Consider the following 6,618-nt stretch of genomic DNA (forward strand, 5'->3'; position numbering starts at 1 on the left):
GAATTGTTGCTTATTACAGAGATGTTTTACTTAGTTTTCTTTAACTTAAATAACTGCCATTGATATTAGATTTACATTTAAAAAATTATTTCTTTCTTATGAAATTTCAAGTATACTTTTGATGCAACTATTCCCGAGGCTAGTTATCTAAAGTAACACATTTAGCTAACGCGTTCAAATCACTTTATATCAGTCAAAGATGCCTTAGTAGAAAAAAGAAAATCAATTTTAGTCAAGAATATTTTGAAACTGTCATTTTAAGATTTGAACATAGCTAACGATAGTTTGATAGTTACTACAGTGTTCTCATGTCATGTTCATTTAATTTTAAAATATTTTATTCGATCAAAAAGATTTAACACGGATCAGGCAGCAGGCAAAGTGTGTTAAATATGGTGCTAGTTCAACACAATTTGAAATCATTTTTCAATGTGCGTTCAAATTACACCATAATTATTTAACTCATCTTGAAGAATTTTTTCAAATTGCGTTATTTTTTCAAAGTGGGTTGTAACAGTCCTCTCCCTTTCTTCATGTCATGCGTGTGTAATAATTATGCCAAACGTTCGTAATATATAAATAATTCACATCTAATTGTTATCATATGAATGCAAAACTACGGTGATATTTTTGTATCAGTTTTGAATAGAAACGAAAAATAACGCATTTGCTCACAACAATAATTATAGTCGTTTTGAACTTTTCATTCAGTCAAACACATTAATGTTGATAGAATAATAAATAAATAAATTCCAATGTAACTTGGAATTGCAATAGTGTGACTTAGAAGTATTTGTTAATCTACAATTGTAAATGCGTTTCGGTTATGAGTCTGGTATATCTAAGAAACTAACTTCACATTTTTGAATTCGACTCATGAATTGACTATGACCGACGAACTTTCAGACTACTTGCTCTAGACAGTGCACATATTTGTGGTTTAGTTGATGTTGTCATATGCCCGTGTTTTCACTTTGCTTTCTAACAGGTTTTAAGAATCTGTCATCTTAGTACATTTAAGTGCACGGATCACTGCCTATCGTATGAAACATACATGTGTATTGAACGGATCACTGCCTAATATGGAATGTTAGCAATTATTACACTATATCTATTTATTAATAAAATCAATTTGTGCGATTTATGCGGAAAGAAATAGTTACTGTATATACATACATGATCATAAGGACTTCGTTGGTGATGACGAAACATGTTCTGTATCTTAAATAATGCGGTTATTGACATGTAACACCGTCCGTCTTTGTGGCGACCAAAAACACTGAACTGGAGACCCGATACGCATTCACAGAACTATATATATGTGTTGATGTTGTGAAAACACGTTTGATTAAAACTGATACGTAAACACCGCCTGCATATCACACGTATCTTTTATATGCTAATGACACTAAATGACATGTTGACACCTCGTCGGTTAACCATCCCTGAAATCAGCCTACACTGTAAGCTGTGCTCAGATATAAGCGGAGCCTGGTGGAGTTTAGACACTGGATTGCGGGTGTGACTGGAACTTTAACGTTCTAACTTGAGCATTGTAACTTTCGTAACATGATTCTTTACTTGTGTGTTTATAGTCGAGTATTGTTTTACTGACTGGCAATGTAATAGTCGGTTGTATGATAAATAATTTTATTAAATTACAATAATTAAATATGCCACAAATGCAAATAAAAAGTATATTTATTATGAATGAATGGTTGTTCATCATTATCTGTATAATACATATGACACTGTTAAAGCGATTGTATTAACCATACCCTATATATATGCTATGTTTTGACTGTGTATCAGTAATTTGATACACGATTACTAAAAGAACCACGCATTATGGAACAATACTGTGATCATAAAGGTTTGACTCAGGTTAATGCACTTGATTTCATTAAACAACAAACGTAAAAGTATGCCTTACGATTGATGTGTATCGGAACTTTAAAACAAGCTAAGAATAAGCTCGATCCATGAATTATTGAACCATGTTGTAAAGATGGTCATGATGACACGTGGCATACATCAAAATAGCTGTAGTAGTTTAACGTCCTAATACGTAACACCCATGGTCATTTAAGGACGTGCCAGGTTTGACGGTGGAGGAAAGTCGAAGTACCCGGAGAAAAACCATCGATCAGCGGTCAGTAGCTGATAACTGCCCCACATGGGATTCGAAGTCGCAACTCAGAGGTGGAGGGCTTGTGGTAATATGTCGGGACATCTTAAAACCACTCGGTCCCCGCGGCCCCGCTGAGAGAGACACAAACATTCCACTAGCTGTCGGAAAATGACCCTTAATCCAATTAGCAACATCATATAACAGAATTCTTTTTCGCAGATGCTTAAATCCGCTGAAAATGACCATTTTATAGTTTTGTGTCACTTTGTTGCTCTTTCCCGAATTCAGTTTTTGGTTTGTCGTTTAATAGATATTAAGACCTTAAGCACTTTTGACCTTGAACGTTGCTGGAGGAAAGGGATATAGTGATAACAGGTGACGCATCCGGGGTTTAAAGTAAACTTGTGATTTTAACACAACAAACAAACAAACAAAAAGTGTATTTAATATTGTCTAAATGTATAGGCGCATTTGGAGTAATTGTTTTAATGTTAATGTTAGTTTCCGTTTGTGCATTATCTAATAGTACTTTTTACTTTATAGTTCCATTAATTTAATCCTACACGGTTTGACTATCAATCGACTTTCAGTTCGACCTTCACCTGGGTTGACAGTCCTTAATTTTTTGTTGACGCCGGTATCACTAGGGTTTATCGCTTCTTATCGTGTTTGGTGTGGAACATATGATTAAAATAATAATATGAGAAAATAATACACAATAGATGAATTGATCAGAAGTTACATTAGCCGTATACTTAAAGATGCTCCACCGCTGACAATTGGTATTTTTTCACTATTAAAAACAGTTGCAGACGATTTAGCATTTTTGTCAGTTACAAAAATTACTTACTTTACACCATTACCACCATTGAAAAGTTTGAGCTTCTAATTTTACTTCAAGTTAAAAATATGAAAAATAATTAATTGCATCCCGAAAAAAAATCCGTGCCACTATATCCTATATGAAATGAACTACTGAATGCGCATGTACCAAACGCAAAATAAATTATTTTTACATTATTTTTTGTGTTAATTAGACTATCATATACACGATTAAACACCAATTATTGTTCAAATGATGTATACCATTTTTGGTCCGTCGGCGGTGGAGCATCTTTAACACAAGAAACAAACGATGTGACAATACAAAGGGAAATACGAACTATCAATATATATAAACCTGTATTAATTATAAGTATTATGATAATTTGGTGGTACATTTTCTTAGTGCACATAAAAATAACTCGATAAGGAAACTCAAGTTACCTGTATTATGTTATCCTATAATGAATATACATAAAATGCCTTTGAAACTGGGAAAAACTATGATATTGATGGAATTGATATCGGTAGAATATTGGTATAATGATACAATATACAATACATTCTACATAGTTTGGCAGTTTTCATCTGTGGCATATTTGATATGAAAACATCCTCTAATATACCTTCGAATTAAAATCTTGTTCTCCTTGAAGTTGAATTTGATAAAATGTACTTTGAATTATCAAAAAAAAACAAACAATTGGAACATAGTTGGTTATTTGCCGAAGAGTTGAAATGCCAGACTATGAAATGGTTACAGAATTGTTTGTGATACGTAATATTGTTATATATTTCTTTTTCTTCTAAATATAAACGAATGTAACGAATCAACGTCCACAGCCTGTACAGTTGAAAAGCCTTTTTGCCTATATGGCGTTTGTGGTAGACATCTCTATTGGTTTAATTTTATGAATTTTGTTGAAAATATGGCATTAAAAAGAAACAGATAGTTTTAATATGCCGATGATAGTTTTAATATGCCGGGGTATTGTATTTTGATGGTGTATCTCAACATACTGGTATTATAACCGGTTTATGTTTAGTGAAAAGGAGACAGAAAATTGTCTTTTTTGTCTCTTTATATGTATTAAAGCAATTTTGCTTTTTCTTTTTTGGTTGGGTAACGGGGTGTATTTCATATGTAAAATAAGTCATATTCTATGTTTTTGTCATGTCAATGAAGGAACGTTGTATATAATGTCTACATCAAACTTTACGATCTTTGAAAAACACACGCAAATAAGGTATATTTTGAAAACAATTCTTATAGTAATCATGTTGTTGATGATTTGCGGGTGAGGGTTTGAAAATATGTAGTGTAAATTGTAGGGGTTTATCTTCAGATCCAGTAAAAAGACGTGACATTTTCGAAAGGTATAAAAATAAATATGATATCATTTTTTTAATTGATACTCATTCAAAAACAGAAGTAGAGAATAAGTGGAAATCTGAATGGGGTTATGAAGCTTGGTTCAAGTCGTACACATCAATGAGCCGTGGTGTTGCTATACTTTTTAATAATACATTTAGTTATAAACTTTTATCAGTAACAAAAGACAGGACAGGTAATACTATTATGTTAGATATAAACATCACCTCAAGTAATAGCAATTTAACACTTGTGGCAGTTTATGGTCCCAACGACACAGATAGTGAATTCTATAATTTTCTGTTAGATCAATTGCTTCTTCGTGAAAATACACCTATAATTTTAGGGGGTGACTGGAATGTACCACAGAGTTATACAACGGACACTAAAAATTACGTAAATAGGAATAATGAAAAAAATCGAAAGGAAATTGTCTCAATGATTGAAAAGTTTGATTTAGTAGATATATGGAGGGAGCATAATCCAGATAAAAAAATATTTACATGGCATGGTCCCCACAGAAAACAAGCTAGACTTGATTATTTTTTGATTTCATCAAGTTTAATTCCCTTTGTATGTAAAACTGATATTGGTACAAGTTATAGATCTGATCACTCGCCAATTTCTTTAATCATAAAATTCATTGATCAGCCCAAAGGAAAAGGAACATGGAAGTTCAACAATAGTCTATTAAATGATATTGAATATATAAATCTTGTCAAAAATTGTATTAGGGATACTGTTGAACAATATGCTATCAATCCTGAGGAAGAAGACATTAACAATGTATTATTATCAATAAGTGATCAACTTTTTTGGGAAACTTTGAAATTAATGATTAGGGGGAAAACTATTGCCTACTCAACATTCAAGAAGCGTGAGAGGAATAAAATAGAGAATGATCTAGAGTTAAAACTAGGGAAATTACAGCAAGAGGAAAATAGAAATCAAAATGAAATTGAAGAAGTAGAAAATGAGTTGAAACTGATAAGAGAAAACAAAATTAAGGGCATTATACTGAGAGCCAAATCAAAATGGAAAATCGAAGGCGAGAGAAGTTCTAGTTTTTTTTGCAATTTAGAAAAAAGGCATTATCAAGAAAAGTTAATCCCAAAGCTAATTATAGAGACAGGTGACGAACTTACAAACATACAAGAAATTTTAGAAGAGCAAACAAAATTTTATCAATCACTATATTCCAGTTCAGATGTCAGTGATAATACTGTAAATGAAACATTTTTTGATGATGGAAATCCTTTCATAAATAAATTAACCAATGAACAAAGTAGTAGATTAGAGGGGAAAATAAATTACCAGGAATGTCTGAAATCATTGAAAAATATGAATAACAATAAGTCACCTGGAATGGATGGGTTTACTGTTGAATTTTATAAATTCTTTTGGACTGATATCAACAGGTTTTTAATTAATTCCCTTAATCAAGCTTATGACGAGGGAGTACTTTCTATATCACAACGCCAAGGGCTGATTACATGTATTCCAAAAGAGGGTAAATCTAAATTATATGTAAAAAATTGGAGGCCAATAACTTTACTGAATGTAGATTACAAAATAGTTTCTTCAGTTATTTCAAATAGACTAAAAACAGTTTTAGATAGTATCATTAGTGAAACACAAAAGGGCTTCCTCAAAGATAGATATATTGGCGAATGTACAAGGTTGATATATGACATTATTGAAAATACAGAGAAGGACAATATTCCAGGTTTATTATTACTAATTGATTTTGAAAAAGCCTTTGACTCTTTAGAATTCAATTTTATCTATAAAACACTTAATTTTTATGGCTTTGGTCCATCATTTATAAAATGGATAAAAACCTTTTATAATAATAATTCATGTTGTGTATTGAATAATGGTCATTGTTCTAATTTCTTTAATGTATGCCGTGGGGTAAGACAAGGCGACCCTATTAGTCCTTATATTTTTATCATATGTGTTGAAATTCTAAGTTCAGTCGTTAAAATGAATCCGAACATCAATGGTATCAAAATAAATAACTCCGAGTACTTGATAAACCAATTTGCAGATGACACGTCTTTTACTTTATCTGATGATCCCAACTCCTTAAATAGTGTACTTGAAATTTTGAATGATTTTGGTAATATTTCTGGTCTTAGAATAAATGTTGAAAAAACACAAGCAGTTTGGATTGGGGCAAAACGGGGTTGTGGAGAGGAAATCCTTCCAGAAAGAAATTTGAGTTGGAACCACTCAGGTAAATTCAAACTATTAGGAATTACTTATAACCTTCAGTCCGAAAATATGTTTG

Source organism: Argopecten irradians, chromosome 6 (genome assembly GCF_041381155.1).
Source record: "Argopecten irradians isolate NY chromosome 6, Ai_NY, whole genome shotgun sequence".
NCBI lineage: Eukaryota > Metazoa > Mollusca > Bivalvia > Pectinida > Pectinidae > Argopecten > Argopecten irradians.